The sequence below is a fragment of the Pinus tabuliformis genome, chromosome J, assembly GCF_031772625.1.
Source record: "Pinus tabuliformis cultivar Carrire ecotype Pingquan chromosome J, CPIR1, whole genome shotgun sequence".
In the NCBI taxonomy this organism is placed as follows: Eukaryota; Viridiplantae; Streptophyta; class Pinopsida; order Pinales; family Pinaceae; genus Pinus; species Pinus tabuliformis.
Window position 1 is genome coordinate 487,418,549 of NC_142295.1, and position 16,226 is coordinate 487,434,774.

Here is a 16,226-nt window from a genome sequence, read left to right on the forward strand (position 1 = left end):
AGGAGAGCACTCATCTATTTGTTGTCAACTATTCCATTGGTCTTTTTTGCAGTTACTTATGTATTAAAATAATTGATAACTATAAGCTTTCATAGTTTAATTTTTCATTAACAATATACATGAACTCAATAACTTATCACAATTTTTAGATAATTGTAACAATTACCTTTTTAGAGAAAAGAAAAATTAATTGGAATTGTATGCCTTTAAATAAGCTATAGTAGAGAGGAATAAATTGAAGCCCACTCCTCTTTTGAAATATTATATAGTCTATTTGGTGAGAAAATTTGTTTATTACTATGGTGAGGCATAGGCATGCCTTAAAACCCTTCTCAAACTCTCTTAGGGGAATCCATAAATAGTGTAGGTAGGACATTGACTCCCACTTCAGTAAATATTTTTTGGATAATCTTTCAATTGAAGGCCTATAAATTGAATCTTCGTCATTGGCATCATTTGGTAGTCCCATGTGGACATATAAAAAAAATTCAACCTTGGATAGAGGATTAACACATTGAGCTTAACTCCATATGTCACATGCTAGAACTTTTTAATGGTGGAATCAGGCACTTAAAAAGGTATATACTAAGCCATGTATTACAAATTTGGGTGCCTTAAAAAATAGTCATGGGCACTGTTAGTGCCATTCTTTCCAACCTTCCTCCAATGATAAAACATGCACTTACAAAGTGATTTTAAGGTGTCAAGGTCAAATTTTGTCATTTCAGTGGGTCTTCAAGCGAAAATTTGGTCACAAGGCATTCGGTCTAGGGTTTGATTTTACCCTTGTCAAAGTTGTCCAAATGTCGGTCCATGTCACCGTTCAGTTGAGTGTACCATCATTCAGAGAGTTTTCATTATCATGTCAAGTCCCACTGGGTCATTCTACACCTTGTTCATGCTTCAGTTGCACCTAGGTAAGGTCATTTCCCTCTCCTAGGGTTTTGAAGGCAATTTCTCTTAGGCGGTCAAATTATCGGCAAAATTTTTATCCTGATGTTCATACACCTTCCCCTCTCCTTAAAGTACCTTATCAAACACTTCACATCACTGAGATCGCCCAAATTCCTCATTTTCACACAAACCCTAGTTTCTTGCTACAACTTGGCAATTTTCTAGGTTGGACCTGTGTTTTTCCTTTTTGGACCCCTTCCCCTCACTCAATCTCTGATATTTCACTTTCCCCTAATTCCTAACATCCCTCCCTGCTTCCAAAAATTTCCTCAAGAATTTAGAAGCTCCCTATCCCCTTCATTTCGCTTCATTTCGACAAATCCCTTGTTCCACACATCGGGATAGGTTTCACTCAAATGATGTTTCTGAGCAATAAAAGATGAATTTGGGAAAACTGAGAGAGGTTTTTGTCCAAAACATGCCAAGGAAGAAAAACCTCCTTCAAGTTTTACACAGGTGTCATGGTTTTGGAGAAATGTCAAAAATATAGTTGCCTCGGGAGAATTGATGCACCTCTGAAGTGACCTTGGGAAAGTCAAATTTTCTCCTAGCTCAGTTGGCCAAATGACTTGATTGATGAGTCAAATGATAACTAGACACAAATTTTCCAATGAGCTATCATGAGCTCAATTTGGAGTTGAGGAAGGCATTCAAAAGTTGACTGTAACAGCACTCTGCCTTTAGGCAACCTCATTTGGCACATTTTGACCTGTCTTGGGCGATTTGATTTTTGACAGGGTAAATGAACTCCAAATTGAAAAATTCTAGCTAGGTTGGAAAGTAGACTAAATACCTTTCCAACGAGCTATCCTGCGCCCAATTTGGACACCGGGAAGGCTTCCAAAAGTCTCCTGTAAAAAACCGCTACGCACAGGCTATATGCGCCGCGCCTCAAACCCAGTGCGCCGCACCACTTCCCTATGCGCTGCGTACTAGCGCGACGCTAAATATCTAGAGCTCCAAATGAAGAAAGGTTTACATTTTTCGATTCAGAATAAAAAATCATGACCACTGGTATTTGGGCAAGAAATTTGGAGCATTTTTGGGGCATTTTTGGCCATTTGACAAATTTTTGTGCACAAACAGGTTTTCTCCCTGTGCGCCGCGCCACTGGAGCGACCCTAAAATTCTAGAGCTCCAAATGAGGAATGGCTTACATTTTTGGATTCAGCATGGAAAATCACGACTACTGGTGTCCGGGCAAGAAATTTTGACAAGATCTGAGTCTCCAAAAGGTCAAAAAACACCCAAAAATGGCCTCTCTCCCACTTTTTTGACACACAGGAAGCAGGCTTGGGAGAATGAAGATTTGGAGGGGAAAATGAGCACCAAATTCAAAAATTCTAGTGGGGTTAGAAAGTAGACAGGATAGTATTTCCAACAAGCCAACTTGGGCACATTTTGGACACCTCTAAGTGCCCCAAAACAGGCCCCAAAGTAGCGTGACGCACAGAGAAAATGGCGCGGCGCACAGAGGAAAAATTGCCAATTTTCTTCCGTTTCGCGAAATTTCGGTTCGCAACTTCTCCAAGTGGACCCGCTCATCTACACTTCGGTTTTTTGGCACCAAAGGCAGCATTTAAAGTGTTTTTTCTCCAGATTGGCTTCTATCTAAGTGGTGAAGGAAGGCAAACAGTCACCCAAGCCAAATGTCATGTTTGCAGCGCTGCACCTGTAGCTAATGGTTGGCTCTCCATCCCCATTTTGCAATGATTCGAGTAACTCCCCAACCCTTGGACGTTTTATCTCTTCCCTACACATTCTATATATTGTATGCAAGCTATTTGCAAAGGGTTGGCTGGCTTGTAACTTCTGGGAGACTGTGGGAAAGAAACTCTGTTTCTTCACTTTGTATTTTTCACAGAGAATTAATGAAAGGCAGCGACTCTGTTTCATGAGATTCTTCTAGTTGTGAGTGTAGAAAATGTATTTCTTATGTGTTCATATGTATTTAGTTATGTTTCATAATTCATTTTATGCTCATTCCCAATGAAATTTTCTGAGTGAGATTAGGTAGAATCCAATTTTTATTGCTCTGCCTGTGGGAAAATTTCATGTTTCAGTGTTATTTCTTCTATTGAAAAGGATTCATGTCACTATGCCCTTTTCACTTTCTTCAGCAATCTATTCACGCCGTGATACCTCAAACTAAATTGTTACGTTTTCCGCCTACCTTGCCTCAGGGAATAATCTGTGCCTTCATATTCAATTCTCTCTTCTTTGCTGAGCGTCGGTCCCATAACATCCCAGAAGCTCGGTCATTTCATAAAATTGTTTCCAAAATCCCTATCCACTTACTAGCCTAAGGTAAATATTTCATTGTAAGTCATCTCAGACCGTTTCTGATTATCTATTCACTGAGCGTGACTCGGAGAGAGCCCTCTCCTGCTCTGGTAGGGCTAGCTACCAGACTGAGCGTGGTTTGTGGTTACCCTACTTTTTGCCTTCCTTCAGCTTGAGGCAGATTTAGGTGCTAACATAGTGGCGACTCCACTGGGGAAGAAAATGGTTTGCTTGAAGATTGTTTTGCCCCAGTACATCTATCAAGCTCAGATCTGATGGTTGATGGTGAACAATGATCAGACATTCGAAGATGGCTGAAATCATTCACCTGGCGACTCCATTCACTGAAGAATGCAGCAATCGGTGCTTCATGGTGACTCCACTGGAGGTCTAACTTTTTCTCTGTGAAAATGGAAGGATCTTACACAAAGTTCGGGTATCCAAAGTGGAATGGTATTCAGGACCTACTCTGCTTCCTTGTGAATTACTTCTTTTCTGTTCTTGAAGCTGCCCTGAAAGTTTTTCAGAACTTGTTGTATGATAAAGGTGATCAAAATATTCACTCGACCTATTCAAAAGGTGTAAATATTGAGTTCCCCTTAGATCCTGGCCTCCTTACTTTTCCCGCATCTTATGATGCCTCTCTTCAGAGTGATGAGCCTAAAAAAAACAAACCTGATCACATCACTCTTGTACATATTCCTACAGTTGTTATAATCCCAGATAGGTATAAACCTCTTGTTTTACCTTCTGTTCTTCATGCTTTCCCCAAAAACTAAGATCTATTCTTGCCAAGATTCGACGATGAATGCAAGAATGTCAATGCCGAGCAAAATGTGCAGAATGTTGAGACTTTTCTAGACCTTTTCGAAATTGATGAAGAAGATGTCAGTATAAGGTTTTTTGCGCTTTCTTTGCAAGGCAAAGTCAAGAGTTGGTTCAAAACCCTGCCGGATGCGAGCATCACAGATTTACAGCGGTTCATCAAAGTTTTTCTTGATAGGTGGAGGATCAGACAAAACCGTTTCCTTATCGTAGAAGAGTCTAATCAGCTAAAAAGACTACCAGGGGAGACAGTACAACAGTTTTCAGCCAGATTTAATCAAGTTTATTATTCGATGCCAGTTGATATAAGACCCACTCCTAGATCTGCTCTCTTGCACTACCCGAGTGCCTTTGATCCGGAAATGGAGTTTCAGCTGAGAGAAAAGAATGTCGCAACACTTGAAGAGATGCAGAACAATGCAGTAAATGTAGAGGCTCATTTGCTGATTAGAAGGGCAAGGTTGAAAGAAGAAGAGATGAAAAATGTGGATCTAGAGAAAACTACACCTTCAGAGGAAAAGCTTGACATTTTGGTGAGTGCAGTAGAAGAGATGGTGAGAAAAATGACTGCAAAAGATGAAAATGACGTTCATGAACAAGTGGCTGATCCAAAACATTTTGTTTCTTATCTCAGTAGTCATAAGGATTGTTTTGTAGATCATATTGGAGAAGAAAGACCTGTTGATATGACATGTATGCTTGATGAAGTGTTTTATACTAACGATTTGCCTCAGTTTGATCAGTATGATGATGATGATTTTGCTCTCCAAAGAGAATATAATCTTGCAGACAAATCAGCAGCTAGTTTATGGGATGAGGAAGTTCACTTACAGCAGCTCGAGTATAGTGATCAACCGAGGCATATCAGCTATGGAAACGATGAGGAAAGTGCAGCAGATTTTGAAGTAAGTGAAGGATCTTTTCCTTTGTGCTTTGATTCATGTCAGTTCATCAGAGATAATTTCCATGCAATCAGACATCAACTATCGACAAATCTTGATTTGGATCCTCTTGAGGGAGATGAAAACTTTGTTCCAGACTTCTTATATTCAGAGTTCCAGCCCCCAAATGCCATTCATAATCAGGTTGCACATGAAGACATAGAAGTTGGCTTATATGATCATATGATACAAGAAGATTCCTTACCTCTCTGTTTTGAATCATTTCAGTTTTTGAGGGGTAAATTGCATAGCAAATCTTCAAATGAAAAGCTTGTAGGAAATCAACAATCTCCCAGTTTTAATGTTGAAGATGAGACAGATGGCGAAATTTTTGAGCAGGTCGTTAATAAGAAATCTTCCCCTGAAATGATTGATGAAATCATTTTGGATACAGAACCAGATTTGCAGTGCACACATGATCAAGAAAGTGTTGGTGAAACTTCTTCCTCTTTTGAAAAGGATGACAATCTAGTGAACAACTTTATAGATCAGCAGGTTGAAGAATTCCATATAGCCAAAAGTGATGAAAGAAAAAGTGTCGTTTTAGATCTGTCCATAGAAGAAGACAGAGTTTTGGATCCAAATGTTCTCATGTCATGAGAACACAGTCTTCATGAAGAGGTAATCCAGTCAGCTTATGAACAGCAAGATGAGAATTTTGTTCAAGTAAGTGAAAAAGTTTCCTTGGATGAATCGTTGGTAGATGATAGAAATGTCATGCCTGGGTTTCAAGATTCATCTGAAGTTTCTTTTCTCTTGAGTGATGAATGTAATGAGGAACATGATAATCTGGCTGTCATATCATATGAATATGACCTACAGTATATTCAGACCACAGAAAATCACATCATTCAAGATTCCCTTTCAGATTCTTCTTCATATGTCTCATGTTTTGAAATGTTCTTTGAAACGGAGAGCTGCTCATCTACTTGTTTCGAATTTTTTAAGGACCAATAACATACTCTTATTTGTTAAAAGATATCAGCATCACAAGAAATAGACACCTTGTTTCTTTACCAGGAGGAGAATCTTCATGTTTTTTAGGATCCAATGGCAGATTTGTTGCAGTCAACAGTGAAGGTGATTATTGCAGTATTCAGTGATGAAGGAGATCACGGTCAATTATGTTTATGGAGGCCCAATTACCCATATCTGTTGTTGACCAGAAGATCTGATCCGGAGAATCAATCAAGGAGGCATCTACTTGATTGGTTACATTGGAAGACACATTACACATGATTGTACATATTGCACTAGTATGCAGGTGGCTGTCATCATGATTTGAAACCCTCGAATCTTGATGGACTGTTGCCATTGAATAAGTTTTGTCAGTCCTTGTTTTAGTTAAGTCAGTCATGAGTCATTTCCTTTTGCATAGAGTCAAGTTTTTCAGTCATTTCAGTTCGCATTGAGTCAGTTTCAGTCAAGTTTTAGTCAATAAATTGAGTCATGTTGGTTTGTCGGAATAATGGACTCCATAACCCAATGGACGAAGGCACTGTCTGCTCACCCAAAGATCTGCAGTTCTTGGCACCTCCAAGGAGCTGCCATCCCTATTGGAGCCAATGTTAGTGTCAGCATTTCCAGCCTTCCTCCAGTGATCAAACATGCTCTTACAAAGTGCTTTTAAGGTGTCAAGGTCAAATTTTGTCATTTCAGTGGGTCTTCAAGAAAAAATTTGGTCACAAGGCATTCGGTCTAGGGTTTGATTTTACCCTTGTCAAAGTTGTCCAAATGTCAGTCCATGTCACCATTCATCTGATTGTACCATCATTTAGAGAGTTTTCATTATCATTTCAAGTCCCACTGGGTCATTCTACACCTTGTTCATGCTTCAGTTGCGCCTAGGTAAGGTCATTTCCCTCTCCTAGGGTTTTGAAGGGAATTTCTCTTGGGCGATCAAATCATCAGCCAAACTGGTATCATGATGTTCATACACCTTCCCCTATCATTAAAGTACCTTATCAAACACTTCCCATCACTGAGATCCCCCAAATTCCTCATTTTCGCACAAACACTAGTTTCTTGCTACAACCTGGCAATTTTCTAGGTTGGACCTGTGTTTTGCCTTTTTTGACCCCTTCCCCTCACTCAATCTCTAAAATTTAACTTTCCCCTAATTCCTAACGTCCCTCCCTACTTCCCAAAATTTCCTTAAGAATTTAGAATCTCCCTATCCCCTTCATTTCGCTTCATTTCGACAAATCCCTTGTTCCACACATCGGGATAGGTTTCACTCAAATGATGTTTCTGAGCAATTAAATATGAATTTTGGAAACCTAAGAGAGGTTTTTGTCCACAACATGCCACGGAAGAAAAACCTCATTCACTTTTTACACCGGTGTCATGGTTTCAGAGAAATGTCAAAAATATAGTTGCCTCAGGAGAATTGATGCACCTCTGAAGTGACCTTGGGAAAGTCAAATTTTCTCCTAGCTCAGTTAGCCAAATGACTTTCTGGATGAGTCAAATTATAACTAGACACAAATATATTTCCAATGAGCTATCATGAGCTCAATTTGGAGTTGAGGAAGCCATTCAAAAGTTGACTATAACAGCACCCTGCCTTTAGGCAGCCTCATTTGGCACATTTTGACCAGTCTTGGGAGATTTGATTTTTGATAGGGAAAATGAACTCCAAATTGAAAAATTATAGTTGGGTTGGAAATTAGACTCAAATATCTTTCCAACGAACTATCCTGGGCCCAATTTGGACACCGGGAAGCCCTCCAAAAGTCTCCTGCAAAAACCGTTACACATAGGCTATATGCGCCGCGCCTGAAGCCTAGTGCGCCGCGCCACTTCCCTGTGCGCCGTGCACTGGCGCGACACTAAAAATATAGAGCTCCAAATGAAGAAAGGTTTAAATATTTGGATTCATCATAAAGAATCATGACCACTGGTGTTTGGGCAAGAAATTTGGAGCATTTTTGGGGCATTTTTTGTCATTTGACAAATTTTTGTGCACAAACAGGTTTTTTCTCCCTGTGCGCCGCGCCACTGGCGCGACCCTAAAATTCTAGAGCTCCAAATGAGGAATGGCTTGCATTTTTGGATTCAGCATGGAAAGCACGACTACTGGTGTCTGGGCAAGAAATTTTGACAAGATCTGAGTCTCCAAAAGGTCAAAAAACACCCAAAAATGGCCTCTCTCCCACTTTTTTGACACACAGGAAGCAATCTTGGGAGAATGAAGATTTGGAGGGTAAAATGAGCACAAAATTCAAAAATTCTAGTGGGGTAAGAAATTATATAGGACAGGATTTCCAACAAGCCCACTTAGGCAATTTTGGACACATGTAAGTGCCCCAAAAGTAGTGCGACGCACAGAGAAAATGGCGTGGCGCAAAGAGGAAAAATTGCCAATTTTCTTCCGTTTCGCGAAATTTCGGTTCGCAACTTCTCCAAGTGGGCCCGCTCATCTACACTTCGGTTTTTTGACACCAAAGGCGGCATTTAAATTGTTTTTTCTCTAGATTGGCTTCTATCCAAGTGGAGAAGGAAGCCAAACGGTCACCCAAGCCAAATGTCATGTTTGCAGCGCTGCACCTATAGCTGATGGTTGGCTCTCCATCCCCATTTTGCAATGATTTGAGTAACTCCCCAACCCTTGGGCGTTCTATCTCTTCCCTACACATTCTATATATTGTATGCAAGCTATTTGCAAAGCGTTGGCTGGCTTGTAACTTCTGGGAGACTGTGGGAAATAAACTATGTTTCTTCACTTTGTATTTTTGACAGAGAATTAATGAAAGGCAGCGGCTCTGTTTCATGAGATTCTTGTGCTTGTGAGTGTATCCAATGTATTTCTTATGTGTTCATATGTATTTAGTTATGTTTCATAATTCATTTCATGCTCATTCCCAGTGAAATTTTCTGAGTGACATTAGGTAGAATCCAATTTTTATTGCTCTCCCTGTGGGAAAATTTCATGTTTCAGTGTTATTTCTTCTCTTGAAAAGGATTCATGTCACTATGCCCTTTTCACTTTCTTCAGCAATCTATTCACGCCGTGATACCTCAAACTAAATTGTTACATTTTCCGCCTACCTTGCCTCACGGAATAATCTGTGCCTTCATATTCAATTCTCTCTTCTTTGCTGAGCATCGGTCCCATAACATCCCAGAAGCTCGGTCATTTCATAAAATTGTTTCCAGAATCCCTATCCACTTACTAGCCAAAGGTAAATATTTCATTGTAAGTCATCTCAGACCGTTTTCGATTATCTATTCACTGAGCGTGACTTGGGGAGAGCCCTCTCCTGCTCTGGTAGGGCTAGCTACCAGACTGAGCGTGGTTTGTGGTTACCCTACTTTTTACCTTCCTTCAGCTTGAGGCAGATTTAGGTGCTAACATAGTGGCGACTCCACTGGGGAAGAAAATGGTTTGCTTGAAGATTGTTTTGCCCCAGTACATCTATCAAGCTTAGATCTGATGGTTGATGGTGAACAATGATCAGACATAAGAAGACGGCTGAAATCATTCACCTGGCGACTCCATTCACTGAAGAATCCAACAATCGGTGCTTCATGGTGACTCCACTGGAGGTCTAACTTTTTCTCTGTGAAAATGGAAGGATCTTACACAAAGTTCGGGTATCCAAAGTGGAATGGTATTCAGGACCTACTCTGCTTCCTTGTGAATTACTTCTTTGCTGTTCTTGAAGCTGCCCTGAAAGTTTTTCAGAACTTGTTGTATGATAAAGGTGATCAGAATCTTCACTCGACCTATTCAAAAAGTGTAAATATTGAGTTCCCCTTAGATCCTGGCCTCCTTACTTTTCCCACATCTTATGATGCCTCTCTTCAGAGTGATGAGCCTAAAAAAAACAAACCTGATCCCATCGCTCTTGTACATATTCCTACAGCTGTTATAATCCCAGATAGGTATAAACCTCTTGTTTTACCTTCTATTCTTCATACTTTCCCCAAAAACTATGATCTATACTTGCCAAGATTCGACGGTGAATGCAAGAATGTCAATGCCGAGCAACATGTGCAGAATGTTGAGACTTTTCTAGACCTTTTCGAAATTGATGAAGAAGATGTCAGTATAAGGCTTTTTGTGCTTTCTTTGCAAGCCAAAGTCAAGAGTTGGTTCAAAGCCCTATCGGATGCCAGCATCACAGATTTACAGCGGTTCATCAAAGTTTTTCTTGACAGGTGGAGGATCAGACAGAACATTTTCCTTATCGTAGAAGAGTCTAATCAGCTGAAAAGACTACCAGGGGAGACAGTACAACAGTTTTTAGCCAAATTTAATCAAGTTTATTATTCGATGTCGGTTGATATAAGACCCACTCCTGGATCTGCTCTCTTGCAGTACCCGGGTGCCTTTGATCCGCAAATGGAGTTTCAGCTGAGAGAAAAGAATGTCGCAACACTTGAAGAGATGCAGAACAATGCAGTAAATGTAGAGGCTCATTTGTTGATCACAAGGGCAAGGTTGAAAGAAGAAGAGATGAAAAACGTGGATCTAGAGAAAACTACACCTTCAGAGGAAAAGCTTGACATTTTGGTGAGTGCAGTAGAAGAGATGGTGAGAAAAATGACTGCAAAAGATGAAAATGACGTTCATGAACAAGTGGCTGATCCAAAACATTCTGTTTCTTATCTCAGTAGTCATAAGGATTGTTTTGTAGATCATATTGGAGAAGAAAGCCCTGTTGATATGACATGTATGCTTGATGACGTGTTTTATACTGACGATTTTCCTCAGTTTGATCAATATGATGATGATGATTATGCTCTCCAAACAGAATCTAATCTTGCAGACAAATCAGCAGTTAGTTTATGGGATGAGGAAGTTCGCTTACAGCAGCTCGAGTATAGTGATCAACCGAGGCATATCAGCTATGGAAACGATGAGGAAAGTGCAGCAGATTTTGAAGTGAGTGAAGGATCTTTGCCTTTGTGCTTTGATTCATGTCAGTTCATCAGAGATATTTTCCATGCAATCAGACATCAGCTATCGACAAATCTTGATTTGGATCCTCTTGAGGGATATGAAAACTTTGTTCTAGACTTGTTATATTTAGAGTTCCAGCCCCCAAATGCCATTGATAGTCAGGTTGCACATGAAGACATAGAAGTTGGCTTATATGATCAGACGATACAAGAAGATTCCTTACCTCTCTGTTTTGAATCATTTCAGTTTTTGCGGGGTAAATTGCATAGTAAATCTTCAAATGAAAAGCTTGTAGGAAATCAACAATCTCCCAGTTTTAATGTTGAAGATCAGACAGATGGCGAAATTTTTGAGCAGCTCGTTAATAAGAAATCTTCCCCTGAAATGATTGATGAAATCATTTTGGATACAGAACCAGATTTGCAGTGCACACATGGTCAAGAAAGTGTTGGTGAAACTTCTTCCTCTTTTGAAAATGATGACAATCCGGTGAATAGCTTTATAGATCAGCAGGTTGAAGAATTCCATATAGCTAAAAGTGATGAAAGAAAAAGTGTCGTTTCGGATCTATCCATAGAAAAAGACAGAGTTTTGGAACCAAATGTTCTCATGTCATCAGAACACAGTCTTCATGAAGAGGTAATCCAGTCAGCTCATGAACAACAAAATGAGGATTTTGTTCAAGTAAGTGAAAAATTTTCCTTGGATGAATCGTTGGTAGATGATAGAAACGTCATGCTTGGTTTTCAAGAATCATCTGAAGTTTCTTTTCTCTTGAGTGATGAATGTAATGAGGAACATGATAATTTGGCTGTCATATCATATGAATATGACCTACAGTATATTTAGACCACAGAAAATCAAATCATTCAAGATTCCCTTTCAGATTCTTCTTCATATGTCTCATGTTTTGAAATGTTCTTTGAAACGGAGAGCTGCTCATCTACTTGTTTCGAATTTTTTAAGGACCATGAACATACTCTTATTTGTTAAAAGAGATCAGCATCACAAGAAATAGACACCTTGTTTCTTCAACAGGAGGAGAATCTTCATGTTTTTCAGGATCCAATGGCAGATTTGTTGCAGTCAGCAGTGAAGGTGATTATTGCAGTATTTAGTGATGAAGGAGATCATGGTCAATTATGTTTATGGAGGCCCAGTTATCAGTATCTGTTGTTGACTAGAAGATCTGATCCGGAGAATCAATCAAGGAGGCATCTACTTGATTGGTTACATTGGAAGACACATTACACATGATTGTACATATTGCATTAGTATGCAGGTGGCTGTCATCATGATTTGAAACCCTCGAATCTTGATGGGCTGCTGCCATTGAATAAGTTTTGTCAGTTCTTGTTTTAGTTAAGTCAGTCATGAGTCATTTCCTTTTGCATAGAGTCAAGTTTTTCAGTCATTTCAGTTCGCATTGAGTCAGTTTGAGTCAAGTTTCAGTCAATAAATTGAGTCATGTTGGTTTGTCGAAATAATGGACTCCATAGCCCAATGGACGAAGGCATTGTCTGCTCACCCAAAGATCTGCAGTTCTTGGCACCTCCAAGGAGATGCCATCCTTATTGGAGCCAATGTTAGTGTCATCTTTCCAGCCTTCCTCCAATGATCAAACATGCTCTTACAAAGTGATGTTAAGGTGTCAAGGTCAAATTTTGTCATTTCAGTGGGTCTTCAAGCAAAAATTTGGTCACAAGGCATTTGGTCTAGGGTTTGATTTTACCCTTGTCAAAGTTGTCCAAATTTAGTCCATGTCACAATTCAGCTGAGTGTACCATCATTCACAGAGTTTTCATTATCATGTCAAGTCCCATTGGGTCATTCTACACCTTGTTCATGCTTCAGTTGCGCCTAAGTAAGGTCATTTCCCTCCCCTAGGGTTTTGAAGGCAATTTCTCTTGGGCGGTCAAATCACAGGAAAAACTGGTATCCTGATGTTCATACACCTTCCCCTATCCTTAAAGCACCTTATCAAACACTTCCCATCACTGAGATCCCCCAAATTCCTCATTTTCGCACAAACACTAGTTTCTTGCTACAACCTGGCAATTTTCTAGGTTGGACCTGTGTTTTGCCTTTTTTAACCCCTTCCCCTCACTCAATCTCTAATATTTCACTTTCCCCTAATTCCTAACATCCCACTCTACTTCCCAAAATTTCCTCAAGAATTTAGAAGCTCCCTATCCCCTTCATTTCTCTTCATTTCGACAAATCCCTTGTTCCACACATCGGGATAGGTTTGACTCAAATGATGTTTCTGAGCAATAAAAGATGAATTTGGGAAAACTGAGAGAGGTTTTTGTCTAAAACATGTCAAAGAAGAAAATTTTCCTTCACTTTTTACACAGGTGTCATGGTTTTGGAGAAATGTCAAAAATATTGTTGCCTCGGGAGAATTGATGCACCTCTGAAGTGACCTTGGGAAAGTCAAATTTTTTCCTTGCGAAGTTCGCCAAATGACTTTCTTGATGAGTCAAATGATAACTAGACACAAATAGCTTTCCAATGAGCTATCATGAGCTCAATTTGGAGTTGAGTAAGGAATTCAAAAGTTGACTGTAACATCACTCTGCCTTTATGCAGCCTCGTTTGGCACATTTTGACCAGTATTGGGCGATTTGATTTTTGACAGGGAAAATGAACTCAAAATTGAAAAATTCCAGTTAGGTTGAAAAGTAGACTCAAAGACCTTTCCAACGAGCTATCCTACACCCAATTTGGAAACAAGGAAGGCCTCTAAAATTCTCTTGCAAAAACTACTACGCACAGGCTATATGCGTCGCGCCTCAAGCCCAGTGCGTCGCGCCACTTCCCTGTGCGCTGCGCACTGGCGCGACGCTAAAAATCTAGAGCTCAAATGAATAAAGTTTACATTTTTGGATTCAGCATAAAAAAATCATGACCACTGGTGTTTGGGCAAGAAATTTGGAGCATTTTTGGGGCATTTTTGGTCATTTGACAAATTTTTGTGCACAAACAGGTTTTTTCTCCCTGTGCGTCGCGCCACTGGTGTGACCCTAAAATTCTAGAGCTCCAAATGAGGAATGGCTTACATTTTTGGATTTAGCATGGAAAATCATGACTATTGGTGTGCGGGCAAGAAATTTTGAAAAGATCTGAGTCTCCAAAAGGTCAAAAAACACCCAAAAATGGCCTCTCTCCCACTTTTTTGACACACAGGAAGCAGTCTTGGGAGAATGAAGATTTGGAGGAGAAAATGAGCACCAAATTCAAAAATTCTAGTGGAGTTAGAAAGTAGACAGGACAGGCTTTCCAACAAGCCCACTTGGGCACATTTTGGACACGTGTAAGTGCCCCAAAACAGGCCCCAAAGTAGCGCGACGCACAAAGAAAATGGCACGGCGCACAGAGGAAAAATTGCCAATTTTCTTCCGTTTCCCGAAATTTCAGTTCGCGAATTCTCCAAGTGGACCCGTTCACCTACACTTCGGTTTTTTGGCATGAAAGGCGGCATTTAAAGTGTTTTTTCTCTATATTGGCTTCTATCCAAGTGGCGAAGGAAGGCAAACGGTCACCCAAGCCAAATGTCATGTTTGTTGCGCTGCACCTATAGCTGATGGTTGGCTCTCCATCCCCATTTTCCAATGATTCGAGTAACTCCCCAACCCTTGGGCATTCTATCTCTTCCCTACACATTCTATATATTGTATGCAAGCTATTTGCAACGGGTTGGCTGGCTTGTAACTTCCGGGAGACTGTGGGAAATAAACTCTGTTTCTTCACTTTGTATTTTTGACAGAGAATTAATGAAAGGCAGCGGCTCTGTTTCATGAGATTCTTGTGGTTGTGAGTGTATCCAATGTATTTCTTATGTGTTCATATGTATTTAGTTATGTTTCATAATTCATTTCATGCTCATTCCCAGTGAAATTTTCTGAGTGACATTAGGTAGAATCCAATTTTTCTTGCTCTGCCTATGGGAAAATTTCATGTTTCAGTGTTATTTCTTCTATTGAAAAGGATTCATGTCACTATGCCCTTTTCACTTTCTTCAGCAATCTATTCACGTCGTGATACCTCAAACTAAATTGTTACGTTTTCCGCCTACCTTGCCTCACGGAATAATCTGTGCCTTCATATTCAATTCTCTCTTCTTTGCTGAGCATCGGTCCCATAACATCCCAGAAGCTCGGTCATTTCATAAAATTGTTTCCAGAATCCCTATCCACTTACTAGCCTAAGGTAAATATTTCATTGTAAGTCATCTCAGACCATTTTCGATTATCTATTCACTTAGCGTGACTCGGAGAGAGCCCTCTCCTGCTCTGGTAGGGCTAGCTACCAGACTGAGCGTGGTTTGTGGTTACCCTACTTTTTGCCTTCCTTCAGCTTGAGGCAGATTTAGGTGCTAACATAGTGGCGACTCCACTGGGGAAGAAAATGGTTTGCTTGAAGATTGTTTTGCCCTAGTACATCTATCAAGCTCAAATCTGATGGTTGATGGTGAACAATGATCAGACATAAGAAGACGGCTGAAATCATTCACCTGGCGACTCCATTCACTGAAGAATCCAGCAATCGGTGCTTCATGGTGACTCCACTGGAGGTCTAACATTTTCTCTGTGAAAATGGAAGGATCTTACACAAAGTTCAGGTATCCAAAGTGGAATGGTATTCGGACCTACTCTGCTTCCTTGTGAATTACTCCTTTGTTGTTCTTGAAGCTGCCCTGAAAGTTTTTTAGAACTTGTTGTATGATAAAGGTGATCAGAATCTTCACTCGACCTATTCAAAAAGTGTAAATATTGAGTTCCCCTTAGATCCTGGCCTCCTTACTTTTCCCACATCTTATGATGCCTCTCTTCAGAGTGATGAGCCTAAAAAAAACAAACCTGATCCCATCGCTCTTGTACATATTCCTACAGCTGTTATAATCCCAGATAGGTATAAACCTCTTGTTTTACCTTCTGTTCTTCATGCTTTCCCCAAAAACTATGATCTATACTTGCCAAGATTCGACAGTGAATGCAAGAATGTCAATGCCGAGCAACATGTGCAGAATGTTGAGACTTTTCTAGACCTTTTCGAAATTGATGAAGAAGATGTCACTATAAGGCTTTTTGCGCTTTCTTTGCAAGGCAAAGTCAAGAGTTGGTTCAAAGCCCTGCCGGATGCGAGCATCACAGATTTACAGCGGTTCATCAAAGTTTTTCTTGACACGTGGAGGATCAGACATAACCTTTTCCTTATCGTAGAAGAGTCTAATCAGCTGAAAAGACTACCAAGGGAGACAGTACAACAATTTTCAGCCAGATTTAATCAAGTTTGTTATTCGATGCCAGTTG